This window comes from Heliangelus exortis, chromosome 2, assembly GCF_036169615.1.
Source record: "Heliangelus exortis chromosome 2, bHelExo1.hap1, whole genome shotgun sequence".
In the NCBI taxonomy this organism is placed as follows: domain Eukaryota; kingdom Metazoa; phylum Chordata; class Aves; order Apodiformes; family Trochilidae; genus Heliangelus; species Heliangelus exortis.
The window spans coordinates 75,918,979-75,943,988 of NC_092423.1; positions in this window are offsets into that span (position 1 = coordinate 75,918,979).

Genomic DNA, 25,010 nt, shown 5'->3' on the forward strand with positions numbered 1-25,010 from the left:
AAGAAAGGGGAAAAAAAAGTAATTTTTAAACACGTCTGAAAAACAAGTAAAAAAGAAAATTTAGAAAAAGTCAGGTCAAACACAGTCTTGGCATATATTTCTCATCCAAGGTCTAAGTAAATTAAACCATTTATCCTCCTGATGAACAGGTCATTGTCTGACATTGTCCCCGTGCCTCTGAATACTAGGAGAGAGATGGTTCCTAGTTTGTTTGAAAAGATATTCTTGACTACATCTGAAACATCAAATTGGACTCTCTTAGATAGAGCACAGGTATAGTAAAGATACAGTACACAAAATTTTTCCACAGCTTCTTTTGATAACAAGATAAAAAAAATTAATTTGATGTAACTCCAGTTAATGGTTTTGGTAAAGCAAGACCACGTTCCCGTAATACATTTATGTTTCTTTGAAACACACTTTAAAGTGTCTGTAGTCAGTTATATATGCAATGAAATACAGTACTTAATTCACTTAATTCACTCTGCCAATAACTCAATTTACTTTATTGGGGAAAAACATACTGACAAATTAAGGAGACTGAAGAGTTCAAGGATTTAGACTTCAGGCTTCATGTTCTTAAAACTGAAAGTACGAATATTTTTCTGAAATGAAAAATTATTCAAGGAGGAGCTGAATACAGAATTAATAAATGTAATGCAAAAAGGAGGGCAAAAATACAGACAAATGGCAAATAACACCCCAGAGGTCAAAAAGTAGAGTAGAAAATTGTGAATAAGTAGAAGTCAGCATGAAATAAATCATGCTAAGAAAATGTAAAAAAAAAATTCAGTAAAATGGCCACAGTTATTATGAATTAAAAGCTGAAAGGGAGTATAGGCCGTTATACACTGAGAATGAATTAAAGACAGTATATGAATGTGAAGTGAACATTTTACTTCAGCTTTTAAGTAAGAGTAATTCTGAACCTGAGGCACAAATAAAACAATCCTCCACATGGGGATCATCAAAGCTGATGTGGAAACAAAGCTGAGAAGTTTTTCCTGATGAAAATGAGAGAGATGGATATAAAAATATTTTTAAAATAATATTCTGGTACATATTCCTGCAAATTGGGAAAAAATATTTCTAATTACCTATTAAATTAAGAAGGGGAAGCATCAGTATAGGATTTGGGTTACATAAAGCCTCTCACATTTTGGTAGAGTGTCCCAAAAGTGTTGAGCATAATAAACTTGCAATTGCAAGACAACTAAAGTAGCTTCCCTAGCATATAAGCTTTAGAACAAATTTTGAAAACCAGCATTTTGTGGCATGGAAAATGTGATGAAGCATGCTAGTGCCTTTAAGCATGTCTGATAAAATTACCACTATCTAAGTAAAATAAAGTAGGTTGAGATTTCATTTGAACTTCATGAAGGGTTTTAACACTTCAGTGTAGCAGAAACAATTAGCTATGAACCATGGATTATCAGAGAGATAAAATTTATAGGGTAGTCAAGGACTACTATAGGGGCAAACTACAGAAGATGCTTCTGAAAGAAAGTTACTAGAATTTTGTTTACCAGTTTTGGTCTGGATTTTTTTACATTCAGTTTTACCAAGAGGAAGGTGCTACAGAGTGGTTGCAAATAGCAAAGACAGTGAGAATATTCATCTCTCTGGATGGCTTAAGCATACAGGTAGTCCAGCTCAATGAGATCACATTTTTACAGTGCCACAACCCAAGCTTTAATTAATAATTTTACTGTTCATCCAGATTTTTAAAGTAAGATTTTGCTACTGAAATTAATAGCTGACAAAATGAAAGGAGCTTACCTCAGCAAGAGGAGACAGAAAATAGAATGCATTAAATTATACCAAATGCCACATCGTGCAGTGCTTATGGGCACTTGTCAACTGGAGGTCATCAACTAGTAAGATCTGTAGAACATAAATGCAAGGATAACATGTAATTTGGCTAGTGAAGAACAACTTCTGATCTCAGCACATAACACAAATTAGATAAGTTATTTTCCAGTAGACTTACAGGAATATTTGTGTAAGTATACCAGACATTACTAAGACCCATCAGTGCTGTGTGAGCTTCTGATTGACTTTGAACCTGAAGATATATTTGGTTTATTTGGGAGAAGAGTGTATTTACAAGAGTGGATAAACCATTTCATAGGCCAGGCTTAAGACTGGTCACTATAGACACATCAAATTAGCAAGCACAAGTAAGGGAGAAGTTAAAAGATTATGTTGACACGAAAAGAAGTGGTTACACACTGACTGGCAATTACATGGTTTCTAGATAACAGAACAAAAAAAAGGAAATCTCTTTCCCTATAGGACCAGACTGGGGTGGAGGGGCAAGAAACATGTCAAAAACCTTTTCAAGGTAGTATTTTATTGCATTATGAGAAGGATATAGGAGCAAGTAACTGGACCCTCAGCCAGGGTCTCCGCTTCTGCCTCACTGCATATCTATGCTGCTAAACAGTAAATGCCTCTGATAAAAATAGACATTTTACGTAAGATAGAACTCCATGAAACTGCTACATAAAAACAGTGTGCAGAGAGAAAAGGGCTTCCAATATTTAAGGCATCATTTTATTCCTTGTGGTGCACAGTCTACTGAGAAAGTGTGATTTCTGCAAGGTGACTCTATTTCTCCGAAAAAAATCACAGACTTGCTAATGCTAAACTGGATTTAATTTAAGATCACTGGAAATGGAACTTGCATAATTTGAGTCTTCATTACCACAGAAAATGAAAAATTTCCCTACCCTTATGGAAGGGAATTTAAATTCATTGAATGGGAGGTCTGAAAGGAATGATATATCTAGCTTGCTCTTTTCTGTACAGCACATCAGCACACACCACTTTCCACAACACTGAACCCAATAATATATATATGTGACTAAAGCACAAACTTCTCTTCAAAAACACGCCTTGATGAAATCAAGGTGTACAATAGGTGTTCCAAATGGAAATTAATCATGCTGTTACCTATTTGTACTCATTTTAGTAACAGTTTTTACTTTCTAGATACAGATTTCTGATGATTTCTGTACTGAATGTCCAGTTGAAGCACTGTAACCTAACTCTAAACCACAGCATGATCTTGAGACTAAGTTAAGCCAGCTTAGCTCTTTGGACACTGTGTAAAATTTGTTTCTTCAGCTCACTCTATGATCTGTGAGTCATCTAATACCTCTTGTAAAAGGTAGACAATAAAACTGGACTTCATGGTTTGATATCTCTCCAAGCAACAGTGTCTACAGAGTTTAAAGTATTCTTCTGGCTACTATTTTTCAGTATTTACCTGAGAATCACACAGTTCCCCAGTGGGTCCTGCTTACTTGCTACAATTTTATAGATGCATAGATTTTTGAATGTCCAAAAACCACTCCACTTGATCGCCTCAGCATAAAATTAGAGGTCATTACCTTCAGTTGATGAACTGGCCACAAGACAAAGAGATAAACATCTAAATCCTACAATATACCTATTGTGCACATTGCCTGTGCCAACCTGAACACAAATGCACACCCTAGAATGTGACTCATTGAGGGGAAAGTTGAACCATAATGCTTAAAGGTCCATCCCTTCTTCCAATATGCATATATAGGATTCTCTTAATCACTTATGCATCCTTGAGTCACCTTTAATTTGCTTAGAATTTTGCTAGGTTTGTTGTCTAAGAATTAATGAGGTCAAGAAGCCCTTCTTCAAAGACAAATTCATGCCTTATTTCAGCATAAAACATATGCCACATTTGTGGTGTATTCAATCAATACAAATCACCTAGAAGCAGGAAGCAGGAAGAAACTAATAATTTTAATCTGAAAAATGAGCATAAAATATTGTCTGGGCTAGAACTGCCTGACATAAGAACTCCTCCGTACATTTGTGGCTTTTTTGGCATAAAGAGTTTTTGTTGTTGTTCCTAATCAGGCATGACCTTCAGAGGGACAACCACGGATATATCCAGTCATGTTACCTTTACAGCAGCTACACACAGTATAGCTAATTTAAGATTCATATGGTGTTTGCACAAGTCTTTAATTCGTTTTTTATCATCTCCTTCATACAGTACCATTATATCTGACTTTGCTTGCTTCAACAATCTGCCACATTTAGAAACTGTATTCTTGTCTGAATAAATAACTCTGCTAAGAGCATCTATTAAGTACTGGTATCCCCAGGGTCTGAAGCAATTTTTATTTTTTTTAGCCTTCCATTTTTTGCCTGGTGAATCTGAGTTATAAAGCATATAGCAGAGAGGAAAAGGGTTGCCTTAGTAACAAGGCAGACCCAATCAGCTGCATAGGCTCCCTTGAGACAATCTAATTTGTGCAGCAGAAAGAGGCTAGAACAGGTGGCTAAATTAATGTGCCAGACAGCTTAAAATATTACACACACATGCGTGCACTAATACACACTCAAAATCTATCTGTGTACTTATATATGAATGCAATTATCTTCAACATTTTGCAAAATAAATAGCATCTGGGTAGCTCAGCCCTCTGAAACTCTCAAAGCAGAGGAGATACTGCAACAGTCAAGAAGGCAAAGAGGGGTGGGAGGGAGCAAAGTTCCTTCCCCACAGTCCTGCCAGATCTGCAGCCACTCCAGTGAGAAGGAAAAGGTCTCCTCCCAGCTGGAAGAGGCTGAAACAGGGGTATGATGTGCACTCTCCCATCCTTACAGGGGCTTATGAGCTGCCTCCTGCTGATGTGGTCTGTTCTGCCTCTTTCCTGACCTCACAGGGTGCTGGTCCTCTCACCTGACCCTTTCTGAACCACTTCACAAGGCTTTCTCCCCATGCTCTCAACTCTGGTTTAGAGTGAACTTCCACCTTTTCTTCACAATTTCTTAGTAAGTACAAAAAATCTGAACACATTTTATATTCTCCTCAGTCCCTCCTGTGAGAATTCAGCCCCAGCATAAGAGTCTGAAGTAGTCTGGATGCAGATCACATGCCAGCTTCTAGTTCTTATAAACCCAGACCAGTTCTTATAATCCCAAAATAGTTCATTTTGCAGCATCTCCAGGTTGCTTTTAGCCAAACCTGAAAAACAACAGGAATTCAGAGCCCACTCTGTGTTTGATATCTGCAGCCTGCATGGAACTGCCGTATGCACAGAAGAGTCCTGCAACTGACTGCTTCAGGAACACACTATATTGTTATAGCACAGAATTACTCTTTATTTCTTTATAAAGTAGTGGTCAATTCCTTTATAACTATTTGAAAGTGACATCTGACAAAAACTGATAGCAGAGATGCACTTACTATATTGTTTCTCTACCATAGCCCCTCATCTAGAAATGCTGTGGGAACTCCCCTCTGACACCAGGTATAAGTGCATCCCAACACAGATTTATAACCTCAGCACAGTCATGGCTTCTCTCCTTTTTCCCTGCCTCTTGAGCAGATGAAGTTGCTGGCATATAGCAGAGCATGTTATACCCAGCCCCTTTACACAGCAAGGCACTTCTCATCCACCTACATCAAGCTAAAAGTGAAGAACTCTGAATCCTAAGATTAAAAGGGCTGTAAAGAAAACTGAGGCATGAGAATAAATAGTAAGTTTGAGCCCTGGGGGGAGAAAAAATAACAAATAAGTCACAAAAGGGCTGAAAGGTTCTTGGGCTTTGTTTTTCTTTTTCTTAATATGTTTGGTATCAAGAGGATATGCCTTGCAAGAGTATTGATATACCTTCTATTTTTTTTCCACAAGAATTATAATAGCTGTTTATTGTGTACTAAGAAGCTATCTCAGTGAGGGGTGGAATATTACCTAAAGTTTGGGTAGAAATCAGAAAAGAGAGCTGTGTGACAGTCTTGTGATGAAACCAAAACTCCATGTGAAACTAGAACTAATTTTTGCTTGTTGTTTTCAGGATTTACCAAACTCAAATTTATTGAGTGCGTAACATACCAGGAATACATATTGGAGCAAGGAACTTAAACAAGATCTCCTGAGCCCCAGATTAATGCCCTTGTTGCTGGGCACATTGTTTATACTTTTCATCCCTTTTCACTATTAATAAGACAAAACCACAGAGAACTTTCCTGGTTAGAGCATTAGTTGGCTAATTAGTTAGGAAAATACACATCACAGTGGTTGATTGGGAGGGGATGTTCTTCCTAAGTATAGATAGCAGGAGTTATTGTCACCACTTTTTTTAAAAAAAGTATTAACTATATTTAATTATATTAATAATGCGTAATGTACTACTATGCAATATAAATATTTTAATTGTAATACATAGTATCATATTACTTATATTTTAATTCTATTTAGAAGGTCAGTTACCTAAGTATTTTTTTATCTATATAACACAAAATTTGAGGCCATAATGATGCAGTAAGTGATTTCCAAGTTGTGCATATCTGATAAAGTCTTTTTAAAATAAATGGCATGTACTTATAAAAAATCCCATCTTCAGAGTACCTCAAAATTTAACACCATCTGTGTAATAAGATAATCAGTATAAGTGGAAGACAAAAAACAGTCTGGTAGATAATGTTTATGTATATCTACAAATGGTGCATCTAGAAATGCAAATGTTCAATGTCAATTAGTTTTAAAAGAGGTATACTTGAATGAAATTCTATTATCTACTATAGAAAATAGAAAAGATACAATGGGAAAGATACTCTATTCTCCACAGCCCCTCAAAATCTGTGACCACATCCAGTGGATCTTTACCACCGAACTCAATGGGATCAGCCTACACTTAAAGACATTGTAGCAAAGCTATCAGGTCCTTCTTAAATATTTACATGTCTTGGTCTGACCTGAAATATTTTGCCTACAGACTTGGTGGGCAAGTTGGGGATTTATTCAGTAGTGCCCCACCTGTGTTTTTCATTACAGAGAGAGCAACTGCTTTATTCCCAGAGGAATATCTATCAATCAGCCACCTCTATCACATCATACAAAGAGAAGAATTTCCCCTGCTTATACAGTAAAGATTTCTCTGGCAAGGAGAAATACACAAGTAACAGAAGGTTAGGAAAGATTCGTGTCACCTAATCTAGACGTTTTACATCTCACCTTTTATTGTAGTTAGTGTCAGAAAAGGAGAACTTATTAGACATAAATCATTGCATGTGAAGGTAGATTTCCAAAGTTCAGATGAAAGATAGTGTCTAAAAATACTCTTTTCTCTTCATTGACTGTAAAGGGTATAGGTAATTGATTCAGAAGTAAAGAATATAGGTCACTACTTTACACAGTAGCTGTGTAAATGCTTAATATCTGCTGAGACCAAATTTCATCTCCTATGTCCCTGTTTGATCTCTCAGGGAAGAAGATCTTAGCAAGATTTTAAGTGACAAGAGATTTACCCTACCCAAATAGTTTCTAGCTGATTAACATGAGTTTCATGGTTCTTCCCTCCTGTGCCCTATATCTGGCATCTGAGCAGAATTTGACCAAGAATATTTTTAAATTCATGCTATGCAAGAAGTGAGGGAAAGGGAAAACTCTTCTGAGTAAACCCAAAACATGTGAATTTTGTGATGAATGGCTCTGTGCTTTTGTTTTCTGCAAAGCTATTCAAAGATCACACCCCTAACACAGTCAAGACACATTCAGTTGACTGAATTTATGTAGTGATAGGGAAAAATAAGAACTACTCAAACTGAAAATAGAAGTCTAGAGTACTATCTGAACGTATCTTCTTGCCATTGTGAAAAAAATAGCCACGTTGAACTAATCCATTATGGTCATCTCTGCCTGTTATCACCGTGCTGGTTCAGAGCCCCTGACTGGGAAGGAAGCTTTGCAGAGCATGTAGCTGGTGAGCACGGCAGGAGTCCTCTGCTCTAATGCTGCTCAAAGAAATTCATGCTTTCTTTCTTCCTGTGAGTGTTTTCCTCATAGGTGGACAAAGACTGGCCTGGTTTGGCCTTGAAGATGTGAAAACTGAGATATCATTTTTTTAAAATAAATTTGTAGCTAAAATTCAAGATGAGTAAGTAGCTAGATTCTGGCCACTGAATCTTCTGAAGAGGTTTTATAAAGTCTTGATCTGGCAAGGGTGGACAATGGAATAAAAATGGAATAAAAAACCAGCATTTGTTGCACTCCTGCTGATACAAGTCAATATATGAAGACTGCAAAATATTTTCCATGTTATATGGATGTTTCCAAATGACGGAAACGTGAAAATTATGAAAATGAAATTTTAGGCACACTACTTAGTCTCTGACTTAATTATGTAAAATACTCAGCTTAAGGTGCTGGCACTGAGATTCTTCAAAAATAGATGTTTAATTAGCAGAAAAGTGTTTAAAAGTTGTGTTTCATAAACCGGTTTCTTCTCTAATCCTGTGATGAAATAAATCACTCTGTGAAGCACTCAAATGAAATTTAGAAATCAGAATGATATGATAAAATGAATTTTTCACTGCACATGTTTTCAATGTAGGTAGAAAGGAATGCAGTGCCAGAGTACTAGTGCTGGTAGGTATATAATACTTCCTGAGCATTTACTCTTTATTAAGCTTGGAAATTAACCCTAAATAGCCAGAGGTAATTAAACTTCTCTTTTAAAATAATAATAGAAACCAAACAATATTTTTCCCTTTAGCCAAGTAAACTGAGAAAAATCTGCAAATAGGGTGGAGAGTACAGTCCAAATTATTCCGTCCTGTTCTGAGAAAGTGAGAAGAAAAGGAAGGTGATACAAAATCCAAAACAGCAAGGAATGAGGACGATCTTAAATCCTTAAAGCACAAGCTATCACTGAATTATTAAATCCCACTTTATTAATGTCAAAGTTCACTCAAGAGAAAAGCTACCCCAACCTAAGAGTTTACATCACTGCTGTTTATTCACCCACACTAACCCAGCACTTCTAATTTCTATCTTGACACCCTTAAAAAAGTGCACTCCCGTGTGAAGGGTCAGAAGTCTGCTGCATCTAACTTTTTACTTCTTTTTTCTCTGCAAAATTAGTTTTGCAGTCAGGCATCATCAAAGTTTGGCCCCTACTAGGTACCTTATTTCCAACTATATAAAATCTTACTGTGCATTGTAAGCTGCTCCAGGGGAGGTTTATACTGGATATTAGGAAACATTTTTTCACTGAGAGGATTGTCAGGCATTGGAATGTCCTGCCCAGGACAGGAGTGGAGTCACCATCCCTGGAGGTGTTTAAAAGGCGTTTGGACCTGGCCCTTAAGGATATGGTTTAGTAGTTACATTATGGTGTTGGTCAAAAGTTGGACTGGATGATCTTGGAGGTCTCTTCCAAGATAAAACATCCTGTGATTCTGTGATTCCTGTATTTAGTACTCAGATAAACTGCTAACTTCAAATTGCCAGTACTAATTCTAGTGGTAGTCCAGTAACTTTAAAGAGCTTACATGGTAACAGATTCCAGCAGGGTAGGAAAAAAAATCAATTCCACTTCATTTTACTTTTACACTTACTTTACTGTTCACACACCAGGCTCCCCCTCACCCCTCTTTAAGGAAACCCTTCCAGGTTTAGTCTCCATCTACAGAGCCTAACCTGGTGCCATAAAACACGCCTTGCAACATTCTTTCCTCTTCTTTGCTTAAAAGAGTTTTGGTAGAACCAGGATCCTCCTAATTGCTACAGTATCATGAGCTTCTGAACTCTGAAAACAGTAGCACTTCTTTCTGGTAAATACTCACTGGCTCCAGACCCTAAATGCTGAAATCAGATTTTTGCCTCCTTCCTGCTTGAGGACCCTTTTCCACGTGGTAGAATCAGTTCCAGCTACAAATCCAGATACAATCAGTTTATCTTTATGTATTTTTTTCCACAAGCTGGTCAAACCGTTGTTACTCTGATGTATACTAACTAGAAACTAACATAAAACACTTGTTATTTTTGCTTGTTTTGCTTTGCTTTATGCTTTTTGAAAGGTGCTATTATCTTTTGCTCAAGTAGACAGTATAATCCTATTTGCTGTCAAACTCTTTCACAGTAGTACTGCTCAAATACAATATATTAAACCCAAATACCATAGTATGGCAATTACCAAGGGATGGCAAAATGAGTAGAGTAGAGAAGATACAAAGCAGAAGGCTTCTTCCTGGGAAGAATCTGTGTTTGCACGATACATAAAACTGGCAGAGGAAAACCAAACCAAACCAAACAAAACAAAAAACAAAAGAAAAAAACCAACCAAACAAACAAAACAGGTAGAGGGAAAGATTTATGGCCAAAGTGGTTATGGCAGAGACAAGTATGCTTGCATTACTAATCAGTGACTCTGAAGCAAACAGGTGGTGAAATTCAATCTATTACAAACAAAAAGCACAAAATCTTGAAGACGTTGTACTAGTAAAGCATTTGTTTCCATATAACTGTGATTTAACGTCTTTTGTGCCCTGAAAATGTCTTTTATAATAATTAGATAGGACAGCACTGGACAAGATAATTACTCCAGTCACTGGCTGCAAGATTTGATTGATGCTATGAGCCTGACAAACGACAGATGTGTCACAAGTCATAATTTTGAAAGTTGGTGGGTACATTTTTGTCTAACCTTCATGTTCTCAACTAAGGCATGGTCACTGCTCAGAACCACAGAACTCGTCTACTTAAATTTACCTGCTGTTGAACCTTATTGCACCTTTGGAGGGTTTTCAAAAACCATGCTCATAATTAGGCACACTGTGAATTGCCAGACTTCACAGGCCCCAAACCATCTAACATTATGAAAGCACAGTGCAAGTAGGAGAGAGTCCTGGATTCTGAACTTCAATCTTATCACTTTTGGGCTTGAGCATACAGATGAGTGTCATTTAGGTATTGTTCCTTCCCAAAAAGCTGAGCTGGAAACATATACTTCATCAATACATAGAAGGTGAGACTGTACCTTTAAGTGGGGTGTTCACCTGAACTGTTTATTCTCCAGAACGAGGAAGACCATATCATAGTATTCCTGTAGTCATTATATCAAATCTTCCCAGACACTCAATAAATAAATAAATAAATAGATAGATAGAATGACCTAGAACCATTTCTAGTAAAACATAGCAAGGACATATTATTTCAAGCTATTCTGTACAGAAGAAAAAAAAAAAAAGTGTCATTTTCAGATGAGTACATGCATGGGAGCTGCAGAGATTTTATCTGTTTCCCAAGCCCCATAGCAGTGAGATTTACTGGAGTTAGGTATCAATAATAATAATAAAAAAAAAATAATAACAGTAATAAAATCAACCATACCTAATTAATGAATACTTGTGATGCTTAGAGGAGAAGATTAATCTTTTTTATAGGAGGACCCATCAGAGCCATATGAGGATTAACAGCGAATTACCAGTCTCACAGTTTCACTTATACGTTTGCATTTTATATATTGGAAGTAGTACCCTGGATTTTCTAGGAGTGATAGTTTGAATAGTGAGCTGTATCAGTTGTGGTCAAATTTTAAAACTTTTAAAAGAGTGCTATGGAAAATGCACAAGCAAATTATCAAAGCGATCCCTGAAGGCAGCTTCTGTAACCTCTTATTTTACATTTCATTCCTGCTACTTTGCATTCACATGGTTCATGAATCATACAGGAACTGACAATATTTACATACACAAGTCCTCATAATGCCTTTTCCCAACATTCTCAACAAATTTCAGACCTTTAATTTAGAAGTGATATTAGGAGAACAGGCATATTGTGGATCTCTGCTGTGTTCTGCCACCACTATTTCTGGAAAGAACTGAGACTGTTGAAAGCTCCCCAGAGATATTAGATATGATATAAGGTGGTGTTGCGGCGAGCCTTTCTCTTGGGGACTCGGCTCTTCTCCGGAGCTCTCCTGCCATCCCTCTCCTCAGGCATCTTCATCTCTTGTCTGACTCTGCTTCTGGGAGCATGCCTTTTATTTTGCCCTTCAGCCCCGCCCATTTCCGGCTGGGGCAGGCCCTAATTATTGGGCACAGCTGGGCCTAAGCTCCCAGTTCATTATCGGCGACACCTGGGGACTTGTGGTTCTCACTACATTTCCCCCCTTTTTGTTGTTTGTTGAAAAATAGACTTATTTTTTCAATAATTTACAATTAATTCACAATATTAATAATTTAACATTTCATTTAAACATTTCATTATTTTTCAACATTTTTTTGCCTATTTTTTGAGGAGGGAAAATTCGGGCTCTTTAGCCTCTGTTAACAGGAGATGAGGTCTTAAAACACCAGCTCAGTTTTCGCTGGTACTCGCCACCTCGGAATGCCTGGCCATGCAGAGGCTTCTCCGAGCATTCAGCGCACCAGTCTTATCACGTGTCCCTGGGATGCTCCGTTTCAGGACCGCACTGTTGCGTGTCCCTGGGGGCTCCATTTCAGAACCGCGTCGTGTGTCCCTGGGAGGCTCCGTTTCAGGACCGCACTGACTTGATGCGCACTCAGAGCTCCGCTTCAGCTTCAGCATTCCTTGGGTTTGAGTTCCACGCGCCAACCCGCTGTGCCTTTTGAGCCTCACTCTTCTCTCCTGCCTGGCTCGCCATTCCGGGCTGTTGTCTTGCCGTGCTGGGCTTCTACTCTGAGCTCTTCACGCCGCCTTCAGCATTTAAGCCTGGCCTTGTGGAGCTTCACTCGTGGTTGCATATTTGGAGCTCTTTATAGAGCGTCCCGCACCAACGTAGTGGCTCCATCTGACGTGGTTGCGTATTTCGAAGCTCTTTATATCGCCTTCCGCATTTAAGCCTGGCTTTTTAGAGCTTCCCGCAACCAACGTGGTCGTGTAGAGCTTTTTATAATACCTCAGCGCTCACAGCTGCTGTTGTTGCCCGCATTCTCCACCAGATGTTGCGGCGAGCCTTTCTCTTGGGGACTCAGCTCTTCTCCAGAGCTCTCTTGCCGTTCCTCTCCTCAGGCATCTTCATCTCTTGTCTGACTCTGCTTCTGGGAGCATGCCTTTTATTTTGCCCTTCAGCCCCGCCCATTTCCGGCTGGGGCAGGCCCTAATTATTGGGCACAGCTGGGCCTAAGCTCCCAGTTCATTATCGGCGACACCTGGGGACTTGTGGTTCTCACTACAAGGTGGCCATCCTACTTCCCATGGAAATAATTTCAGGCCTTATCCTGTCCAATTATTTTCTTCTCCTTTCCTGCCCATGCTTGTTTTATCTCCTGAAATGTGTACTCATGTAATGCAGCTTTTTAGTGTTTAGCACACTCATTTTCTTCCCTGGGGTAAACGGTTCACCAGCAGGACAGGACTTCAGATCTCAGAGGACCCTTAAAACATTGAAAATGCTTCTTCATCTTTTTGTTTTCTACTCAGAAAACCTAAGTAACCTATACAATCTCTTTCTATTTTAAGACAGAACTACAGTTTATGACTTGGTATAATTTTGTTATATCTGCATCTTTCAGTTGTGGATCTCTGCTTCACCAAAACTAGAGAGGCAACACTAAGAAGATAAGATAGCACATTTTAGTATGTTCACTGCATTTAGAAACTAGATTCCTTAGAAAGGAAAAGCCAATTAAAAAAAAAAATAATAAAATGAAAGCCTACTTATTGTATAGAGATGAAATGGGTGATCTCCTGAAATGAGCAGCACTTCATAAAAAGGATCACTTATTGTGCTCTCAGCTCCTAGTCCCCAAGACACTTCAGACAAAGAATGAGGACAGAAAATGCATGCTAGTAACTTTGCTGGTGAGAGATTAGTCAGTTTATATAAATAGAAGTAGCAAATTGTTTTAGCCAAAAAAGAAAAAGAAAAAAGGAGCCTTTTATTGCCATTTTGTGGAAATCTTCTGCAACATCAGCACTACAAATAGCTGCTCTTTAAGGCAGTTACAAATTCCACAAAGAGAATTTGTATATCAAACTTTTGATTCTCATAAAATCACAAAGTTAAAACAACGCTATCTTAGCAGAAATATTTAAGCAATATCTGCATCACAGCAGTTATACTTAGAAATATAACTTGCAATTCCATCCATTAACTTCTGAAAAGATATGAAAAACATTCCAGCTACCCAGGTAATACTGTCCCACACCAAGAAGTACTTTTTGTGCAACAAAATGTTTTTTTTTCTTCAGTTTGGCAGCCATCTTTGGGTTCACCTGCTACAGGTAAAAGCCAAGTCAATAGCTAAAACAAACACAAATTGTATATGTCCTTGCTGTGCCTTACAGTCTTTATTCCAGGAACTTACCTGAAGAAAAACAATTTCATTTTCAGTGACACAAAGCAGAAAAAATGTCTTTTTCTTTCTTCTAGCAAAACTTCTTTTACATGATGCACCATTCACTGACAGAAAATGCTGATTCCTCTTCCACCTCTGCATGAAGAGTTGCTGAAGCACAGCCACACCAAGGCACAAGGGAAAAGTAGGCAGATACCTATTTTGGCTAAGGAAAGAAAGAACAGCTCTTTTAGAATTTAAGCCCATTTTCAACTCCTTCCTGATGTTGCTAGTGAATGCAAATCGATTGAGAGAGGAGGAGGCAACAGCCACAGAATGAAAGGAAAGGAAAGGTATTTTTTAGCAGAATCAAATTGCATCTTCTAGTTGAAACATTAAAAAAAAAAAATAAAACCAAACCCATAAATCTTAGCTTTTTATTTTTTGTCTTATACAACAGATCCTAGTTTTGGCTTTATCCCCTGTATTCTAATAGCTCTTAACAACTACTCTTAGCAGATTCTCTCTGTAGTCATAGAGCATCATATTCCTAGTAGCTGATGAAAGATCATAGCAAGCAGCAGCTGCCCTGGGGTGGAAAAGAAGGATGGTTCCAGTGTTTGTTGTGGCTGAGGGGTGAGAAAGGCTGAGTCCTTGCTGGGGAAAGGGTGAGGGGGCTGAGTGCAGAAGTCCTGTACAAAAATGAGCAGAAAAGTGAAGGTGATCCTAGGGGACAGAAAAGGCAGGTGACCTAAGGTTTTAAGAGAGATGGTGCCACTTTCCCTAGAGTTTTCTAATGAAACTAGATGATCTTTTAAGTCCCTTCCACACAAAACAATTCTATGAGTCTGTGATTTTGTCCCCAGCCCAGCTCCCCCCTGTGACCCATCCCAGCTATCTTAGATCCAAGCACCTTCTAGAGGTCTCAAAGCAGGAGCCAGAAGTCATTTGGATGCCACTGGAGGTTTTGCTTGCCATATAACACAGTTCATAACAATAAATAATAGAGATCCCAAGGTGCATAAAGCACACCTCAGCTTCCAATGAGCAGAGGCAGGGCCTGGTCAGCAAAAGGAACCCTGGACAGGCCCCTGGAAAGGTTTTGCCTTGAGGCCACATATGCAAACAACAGCCACACTGTCAAGTGGGCAGCAGGAGGTGAGAAACAGCTGAGGCAACTCTAGCCTGGTGCCTGAATAGAGCTAACAAGCTTTACTCACTCTTCAGCTTTACTCACCCTTGGAAAAAATCACACCTTGCACTGTAAAAATGCAGTTTGCACTGAAGTCATCCAAGGGCCGTGCTATATGATTCAGATAATGTGGGTGCTTCGTTGGTCTCATAGAGGGAAGAAGATTCTCACCTTCAGTTACCCCCAGCAACCCCAGCATGGCAAGAGAATAACATCTCTGGGGAAGGGAGTAGAAGTCAACGAGAGATATTGCCAGATTTTTAAATGACAACCAGAAGTTAACTGCTGTGGCTGGACAGGGTAAAGTAAATGGATGTAGATAGGCAGTATGAAAGCAGGAGGAAAATACTGTCTCCCTCAGAAACTGGAGCAAAGAAGTTATAATTAGCACTCACGGAGGTTTCCAGAAAACCCTCTGAGTCTTCACATTTGAAGATGCAAAGATGGGGGATGGCTGGTCTGAACAAAGGGAAAATTGTGCTGGGAAATCTCAAAAGGATCTAAAACAGCTTCTTAGTTCATCATGTAATTTCTCCTATCCAATTGATGGCAATATTATGACAATAATTGCATGTCTGTTTGACAACCATACACTGCCAGTCTTTTTAATGGACCTCTGTGTTCAAAATATCCCTAAATGACACAGTTTTTAATGAGCTACACAGCTGCAAGCTGGTTACTAATTTACAATAGAAACAGTGCTATAACACTCTTCTTGCCTCTTGGTAGTATTGTAACGTGAGTTTGAGGTAGGCGTTTCAAATTAATGGTCATTCCAAAATATTTTCAGCCTGAGATCTGTTAATTTTTGTCTCATCAAATGCTGGTAAACAAGGAGAGTGCCAGTTATGAATAAGGATTTCATTTTTCATTTCAAGTCTGATGTATATTTTCAGATAGCATGAAAAAAAAAAAAAAAAAAGTGCATTAGTCCAATATTATTAAAGGAGAAAATTTGTTGTTATTAAAGACATTACTTTCAAAGATACAGTTGTCTGATTCTTCCTTATTTTGATACTTGTGGGAAAAAAAATGAATTTAATAAAAAACTTGAAAACCCTAAATGATGCTTGTATTCAGATTACTCATAAGATCAAAATGGTTCTAATTATCTCAGTCATGTTAAGACCTTTTGCAAAGTCAAGAGGATATAAAATATTACTTCTATTTCAGAACTTCAGTTCTCTGATCCTTTTTTTTTTTTTTTTTTTTTTTTTGTCACTGCTGGTAAACTATAAAAGCAGTTTTAGGAAACCAAGGTGCAGTAAATATTCATGAGTCTTCAGCCGTTTTGAAGAGTAATGATGACATACTCTATCAGCACACACATACTTACAATTCTGATTCTAGGACTGTTGCTTCTTTTTAATTTTTAAGATTGAAAAACAAAAGAAAAATCCCTTATACACATAGCATTCTTTCAATGCACAGCTAAAAGTTGGTGATCATAAATAATAATAACAACAAGAATAATAACAGCTATTTTTTATTATTATTAAGAATATATGTTTGGTCTACAACAGAAGCTGAAATTAACTCTTGATGCAAAACAACAACACCACATTTCATCCTCATTAACACAGGTAGAACTTCAGAAGAAGTCCTGTCTCAGTTTTTCCTGAGGTTATATTTTAAGAGAGAGACAAAATTAAACGCAGTTCTCCTAACTCTTCAAGTTATTAAACACTTCATTAGGCGTGTGAGACTGGATACCATTTAAACCAATTTTCACAAATCTCAGTTTTAGCTGTAATATATTCCAATCTATGAAGCACTCTTGTTTTGAAGGTAGTTGGTATCTGCCAGCAAGACCATCCTGATCCATGGGCAGTTGCAAACTTCTCCAAAACAAAAGGATATGCTGGCTAACTGGGAGAAATAATTAAGCCTTCTTTGGAAAAGGGGAGAGCTGGAACAGAAGAATGCATTGTTCAGTCACGGAACCACATGGAAAGGCCTGAAAAAATGCTAATTAACCCAGAGAAAATAGAACCTTCATTGGTTCACCAGTTGATTGAGATGAATTCTAGAGGCTGACAAAACCAGAAATATTATGTCCTCCTTAGCTATGAACTGATCTGGATTAACCTCTTGCCTCTGCTTTTCACAGCTCTGATCCATCTCCATGCACTCTGGGGTTATTGCCTCCCATTCTGCTGTACAAAACTTTTTCTGAAGGCTCTTTGACTGAAATTCCTCCCAAAAAGACAAATCAAACCGATTTTCTGGAGAATGCTTTGATGAAGAGCAGTGGGTAATAATTAACTAAACTAGGTTAGCAGCAGCCAAAGAAGTTTGGCTTCGTACAAGTACTGACAGAAAGCCAGAGATCTACCAGCAGCTGGGGAAAGTATAGACAGAGATCCTGCGATACTGGACAGATTGAAAAACAAGTTAGGACTTCTTACCAAGGAAACTGTTAAAGAGAGCCAAAACTGTTAAGTTTTCCCTATGAAAATGTAGATGAAATAAGTTTATGTGGCTACCATCCTCAGCTCCTCCCTTCAACTACCTAGCAATTCTACCTAAAAGGCAATAACAAGGTTAAACTTCAGATAGGGAAGTTTTCATTTTATTCTTAGTGTTACATTTTGACTTTTTGAAGTGCATAATTCACATTCTTCATGAGTACTGACTCTAAAAACATTTAAAAATACCTGTACTTAAATATTTGGTAGAACATTTGCCTAATGGTTTCAAAAAAAAAAGTGTATCTAAAAGTATTTTACAACCTTTCACTGATGACATAGAGATTAAACACCTTGTCCTAATTTGAATTATAGCCATATCTAAACTAAACATAGCAAATGTTAACAGCCCACAATGGCTTAGAGCAGGAAGTGAAAAAATAACTACAAAGAATTGAAAGAGGGAGCACTCCATCAGGAATGCTACTAAAACATGTAGCTTAGTTTTTTTCTGAGGATATATAACACTTTAGCCTGTAAATCAATAGAAGGGGGAAGGAAGCTAAGTAACTCAAAAAAGGCACTTAATTGGTATGGATTTCAAAATGCACCTTATAGACACAGGCCTTTATCTTTCCTATATTTGGAAGGGACTACAAAAGATAAACAGGAATGTCAAAAAGGCTGCTTAGAAATCTGAGTACTGAAAAAAAAAAAAGTGCTGTTATTTGGAGAAATGAGTTACTATTTGTTACATTTCATTCATGCACTTTTGCAAAATGTGAGCATTAAAATATCTTTTAACATATGTAACCCTTTAAAAAGTACCTGAAGATTCTGAAATCTGATTTGCATGTAAGTACCTATTATTTCAAATATTGAACATTGTTTCAGAGTTGCTGAAACTAGAATTTGTTCAACAAATGAGAAATTTTATTTGTAAGTGACAGATGTTTGGAAAACATTTTTCACAGTTTCATTTGTCTCTCATTTTCTTCAATTAATGTTAAATTCAAAGTTGAAAACAAGGTACTCTAAAACAATGGTGTACTCAGTACACCAGCCTTCATCCCAGCCTTCATCTTCATCATAAAATAATAAGTCTTGTCATTATTGTCAATAATTATAGTATGTATTTCATCATGGCAATGTTGCTTCCTAGACATTTAACTGAGAATTTTTAGTTTAGCAGTAGCCTTTCATGAATACCCTTGTAATACCATACATTACAGCAGAGGCATTCAGTTAAATATAAATGGAAATTCCTCTCAGTTAAAGGATACCACAATTTTAGAAATCATGCCTTCTAATTTGCCTCTGGGGTTTGTCCATTCTGGTCTAAAGATCTTTGTGTTCCTATTTTGGTTTGAACTCCTTTATTCTAAATTAGGTTTTGTCCTTTGAACTTAACAATATGGTAGCTTTTTATCCCAAATGTGGCTATATGTCAGCAGAGGCTAGAGTGGTTTATGAAAGGCCACTTCTCTCTCTTTCACTGAGGTCAACATTATAAATCTGATTTCAGTGTTGTCAAACAAAAGATCTTGATTTGGTCTTAGCTCCCCTCGTGGCATGTCAAAATGAAGCTGTAGAAACATGTGAATGATGCTATCCTTTCATAAAATGTGAATTTAGGAAGGGAAGCAGTATTAGAGTGTGTCAAGAATTCAGTTATTCAATATCATCTTGCTTTTGAACACTTAACATTGGCTTCTTTCAACTCCAGGCTTTCTCGACAAGTACCAGCTGCATCTGTGGCAAAAAAAATAGCAAAAAGCTTCAAGAAAAAAGTTTACAGGAAATCAGTGGGAAAAAAAACAAACCAGCAACCCAAAACCCAATTATCCTTATAGATAAAAGAGGCTAAAGGCAGTCATTATTTCATTTGATTCCACTTCTTAACTAACTACACAAAAAGGTACTTTTCTTAGAACTGAAATCAGTTACTAACAAGATTTCAGCTACAAGCCTGTGCATATCGGCACCATTTGTCTACAACAAGCATTACAGGCATCAAGACAACCACAGGAACACATTTCTACAGATAATGTCACTTTACTCAGAAATGCCCCAGTAAATTCTGTATCTGGATACATTGCAACATATTACCTCAACTACCATTTATTCATGAACTAGGATGAATTATATTCTTCCTCTCTTCATGAACATGTCAACCAAGACAATTAAGAAATGTGCTTAGCAAAGAAAATATTTTTAGCATTAAATGTAGAATAATATTCATATTTCTACAACGAAAAAAATCTTTCCAGACTACACAAGAAAAACAGGAACTGTCAGCCTTCCAACATTCATAAACATAGACATTATATACTCAATAGGTAGATACAAACTGCAAAAAGACTCATGCCATCAGCAACAGCAATCCCTCCATTCTTATTTGTAATCTGTATAAAACTCAGTGAGGTCTACCTAAGCATCATGCTATTAAAATAAACTGCAGAATGGTCCTGGAAGATTTATTACAGAAAAAAAAAAAGGCCACAAAGCACAAAAAAAGGCACAACCCTCAAGTTCACTTGGAGGGTTGTGGGTTTTTTTCTAGTATGTTTTCTAGTATATCTAGTTGTTTTCTATTGTCTAGTAAACATGTCAAATACTAGCAACAGTCTACAGACAAACAGCAATCTTTCTAATTATGGAAGAGATGTTTAAAATTTCACAATGAATATTGCTGTATATTTGATTTCAGCTATCTTCTCAATCACTATCACCCAAATTAAAGATTCGTCTTTTATTTATTTTGTAAAATAAAATAATTCCTTTACTTTAATAAGAAGGTATTGGTTTGGGGTTTTTTAAGAGTTCAGAAAGTGAAAGATCAGCATGGTGCCATTCTCTCCACTGGGAATGTTGGCTGTGTCACTTAATCCTTGACTTGCTTTTTCTTTGCTTCCTTTTTTCTTCAGGGTTCAGATGGACTATCTTTTGGAAACAGAATAGGAACAGAGAGCAAGCCAATTCATTGCTATAAAGCCAGTATTCTCACTGTTTTCAGCAACTATATTTTTTAGTTTGTTTTGATCCTTAGTGGGTTCATTTGATTTTGTCTAAAACACTACAGGTCTGAGGGGAGGGTTACTGCATCTTCTTAATTTCTGTTAGGTAATCTTGAATACAGTGTTGGTTTTGAAAGATTTAACCAGGGCTAGCAAGGAAACAGTTCTGTTTGCTTCTTCTGAAAAAAAAAGATAGAGGCAGAAACCTTGGATAACAATATCAAGAGGAAATAAAAATATTGTTTCAATCCAACTTGTAAAAAAAATTTATTTTTTAATTCTACAAAACAAAATTCAAAATTTTCATTTTAAGCCAAATAAAATACTTTCTACAAGATCACAAATTTATTTAGATTTTATTACATAGTACTATGTTTTGAAATACTTCTGTGAGACATTTCATCGTGGGAATTCCTTCCTGATCTTTCTTAAAAAAGCAAAGAAACAAACAAAAACTACTATGAACATGGTGTCATTGAAATTGTACTTTCTATCACAGGTTCTTTTCTATTAGCTCTTTCTAGGATAAGGAAAAGATACCAGCCCAGGGTATATACTACTGCTTTCATACCTGCAAAGTGACTCTAATTATCTTTCTGTTTTTCCTTGAACATCAGCCTTTACACTGCTGTGAGCCACCTTGCTGGGCAAAGGAGTTACTCAGAATCCTAAGGAATTTTAGTTGTTTCATTTTCAGAAAAAAACACTCAGTAGGAAAACCACAACAGTTTAGGTAAAACAAGAACCACCTTCCATTTAATTGAAAAGCAGGGACTTGCTATGTATAAACCAGAAAATCTGTTTTCATTCTTGAACTTTCCATCTCCATGAAAAACAATTATGTCAGTTTACACAAACAGATTTCCCTCATGAACCTATTTTACACACTGTTGCTGGTGAGTTATTTTACTCATATGGCCTATAGATGTTTTTACTCAAATATCTGAACTTGAAAATTTAGCTCAATTCCTGGATAGATGCTGTTTCCTTTGGAATTTCAATCTGAATTCAGATTCTCTGGACAAAATACTGCCTACTGGTTGCCAAAGTAGACTATGCCAAGCATGATGCAAAGCTGAGCCACAGATGATGAGGTTTTTGCTAAAACTGTGGCTTAAATGTCCTGTCCAGCTTCTGGGTTAAAGGTCTGAGGGCTGACTGCATTTGAACCATCTCTTCAAGTGTAAGCAGATACACAAACATTACAGCTGCCTCAGATTCCTTTGTTGAATACCAAGAAGCAATAGTAGCCAACAGACATGATTCCCAGCTCTTGAGCAAGTCTCAATATCATGTCCTTTAAAAAATAATAAAAAGACACTAAAAGAATTGGAGTGTTCTCAATTTTACCTCCTTTTTCTGTCCCTTAAGAGATAAAAGTAAAGAAACCATGGATTAGTCTAAGACAGTACATGGCAAACTCTAGGGAACACGGTAGCCCAAGAATTTGGAACTACAAAATAGAAGAAAAGGCAGTTTTGGAAAGCAGCTAGTGTGGTGGATAAAATAACAGCTGACACTCCTCGAAGAGCTTGAATCTCTCTCACACAGGGTAGTTTGGCATCAGTGTTGCCATAGTCAATTGCCAGGTGAAGAGAGCATTAAATGTTCATGGCAGTCTCTCTCAAGCAACACTCAAAAAGAGGGAGTGTATTGGGTTTGTGTGGCAAGGTTTTGGTAGCAGGGCACAACATGGGCTTGTTCTGTGAGAAGCTGCTAGAAGCTTCTCCTAGACAGAGCCAATGCCGCTGGCTCCAAAATGGACCCACCACTGCCCAAAGCTCTAACAGTGGTAGCAATTCTGTGAGAACATATTTAAGTAGGGGGCAAAAAAACACTTCCACTGCATCAGCACCAGAGAGAGGAGCAAAAATGTGTGAGAGAAACAACTCTGCAGACACCAAGGTCAGTGAAGAAGGGGAGGAGGTGTTCCAGGTACTGGAGCAGAGATTTACATTGTCATGGTTTAATCAAACCAGAACATACGTGCATCCCACAGTGAAGACCATAGTGAGGTAGTTTTTTCTCCTGAAGCTCATGGAGGTCCATGGGGGAGTAGAAATACACCTGCAGCCCACGGAGGATGCCATACCAGAGAACCCCAAAGGAGCTTGTGACCCCATGGGAAGCCCATGCTGGAGTGGGGTCCTAGTAGGACCTGTGGACCCATAGAGAAAAGATAGTGTGACCCCATGGGAGGGACCCACTATGAAGCAGTCTCTTCCTGAAGGACTGTGCTTAATGGAGAGGACCCATGCTTCATCAGTTCATAAAGAACTTAAGCCCATGGGACGGACTCTTGCTGAAGGATCCCACATGGCAGCAGAAGTAGAGTGTGAGGAGTCCTCCCCCTGCAGAGGAAGGAGCAGCAGAGACAACATGTAATGAACTAACAGCAACCCCCATTCCCCATCCCCCTGCACCACTGGAGGCAGAGAAATTGGGAGCAAAGTTGAGCCCTGGGAGAAGGAAGGACATGGAATGTGTGGGAGGTATTTTAAGCTTTGGTTTTAGTTCTTATTACCCTACTCAGATTCATAGGTGTTCCTATTATTCCTGTCTTCTGAAACGTGTAATGTTGGTAGTTGTCTAAAATGGGACATTCACACATATCTGGTCCAGCAAGGCAACTCCTACACATCGAAATAGGAATAAGTATTTACAGATTTATTCAGTTTTAAGAAGAGAAGAAGCAAGTGGTTTAGCTGCCTATAGAGCTGAGATTATTCACAGGAATGTACCATATTTGAATGAAGAACAAGGATTGATGAGGAAATGAAAAGAGACAAAAAATGAATTGACTGTAGAATGATACAGAGAGCTGATTATGTGTATAAATAGTGTCCAGAACAGACGACCCTTTCAACTTTTCATAAGACTGAATGCACATTTTTGTGAAATAAAATGAGAGTTACTACACAGTAATTGCTTTTAGTGTATAGAAATATCAAAAATATACTCCAGAACACAAAGTACTCTAATGAAAATAACAGCAGCACAATACTTTTCTTCGGCATGATGTTCTTAAATATTTTACTGTATAAATTAAGTGCTGGAGAATGTAAATATGAGAAAAGACACAATTATTCCAGAGAAATTACTAACAGTGTCAGCTCTCAGAATTGCCTAAAAAGTCCATCACGGGACAAGTGAACTGAATTCACAGAGATCTAAAGCACTACAATGACATATTTTAATATTCTTCGAGTAAAAGCCTATGATGTATTTCAGGATGTTTCTATATAAAAGGGATTAATGACTCCTCTTTAATGAAGAATATTGATTTCTTGAAGAGTAAAGATCATAGGTACAGAAATGGATTACTCAGGAATTTTGTCATGGATGAAAAGTAGAACATATCTCAGGTAATGTTCCAAATCTGTTATGTGGGATGTCCTTGAAAAGGTATAGAAACTACTTCAGATTACACAGGTGTAGCTCTTGTTTTCAGAGGGCTCATCTCACTGGTAAGCAGGGAAAATGGAAAGACTCAAAGGTTTGTAGTACAGGGAAAATTAGTCATTGTTTTGGGGTTTTAAGCTTTATGAAAATAATGATTCAGAGGGCACAGTGCAGAGTTTTTAGCCCTTCCCCATTGGGCCTGACTTGCAATCTGGAAGTGTGGATAAACAAACAAGGAACAAACATGGTTTCAACAAACCATGATGCACTCAGGGTACTTCAGATGTCACTGTCATCCATGGTGCCTGCCTCTGGGTTCACTGAACCAGTAGAGATGGAGCCCAGAGCTTCTACAAAAGCACAGCTAGTAAACACCTATTAACTATTGGGTTAATTTAATTACCTAGGATGTGACATTTTGTAATACTAATCCCATCCACTGTTCATTTTATATGCCATCTCATTTATTGCTGTGAAAGAATGATCTAAGGGCTGCTGGCATTATCTGGAAGTTTTGTTTGCTTTTGGCTTTTCTGCACAGATATTTGGGTAAATAAGCTGGCAAAAAAGTATTGTGCCTATTTGGAATTACTGCAAATTCATTTCTATAATTTATAGGGCTTTACTTCCATCTGATGATGTATAACAGAGCCAGCAGCTACTTTTACTCCTACCTGTATTCACCTCATTAATCTTCTTAATAGACCTATCTTTATACACCATCTTTGAAACTGAAAATTATGCACACTACATCTAATCACCCATGGGGTTCAGGAAGCAAAAGACTGAACAAAGCTTAGGAGAATGGCAGAAAAATTAGACAGGCAGGAAAACACAGGACATCACAGAAGTTTGTAATGTAGCTGATTATAAAGTAAAATTGTGGAGTAAATGTTTAGTATTAAAAG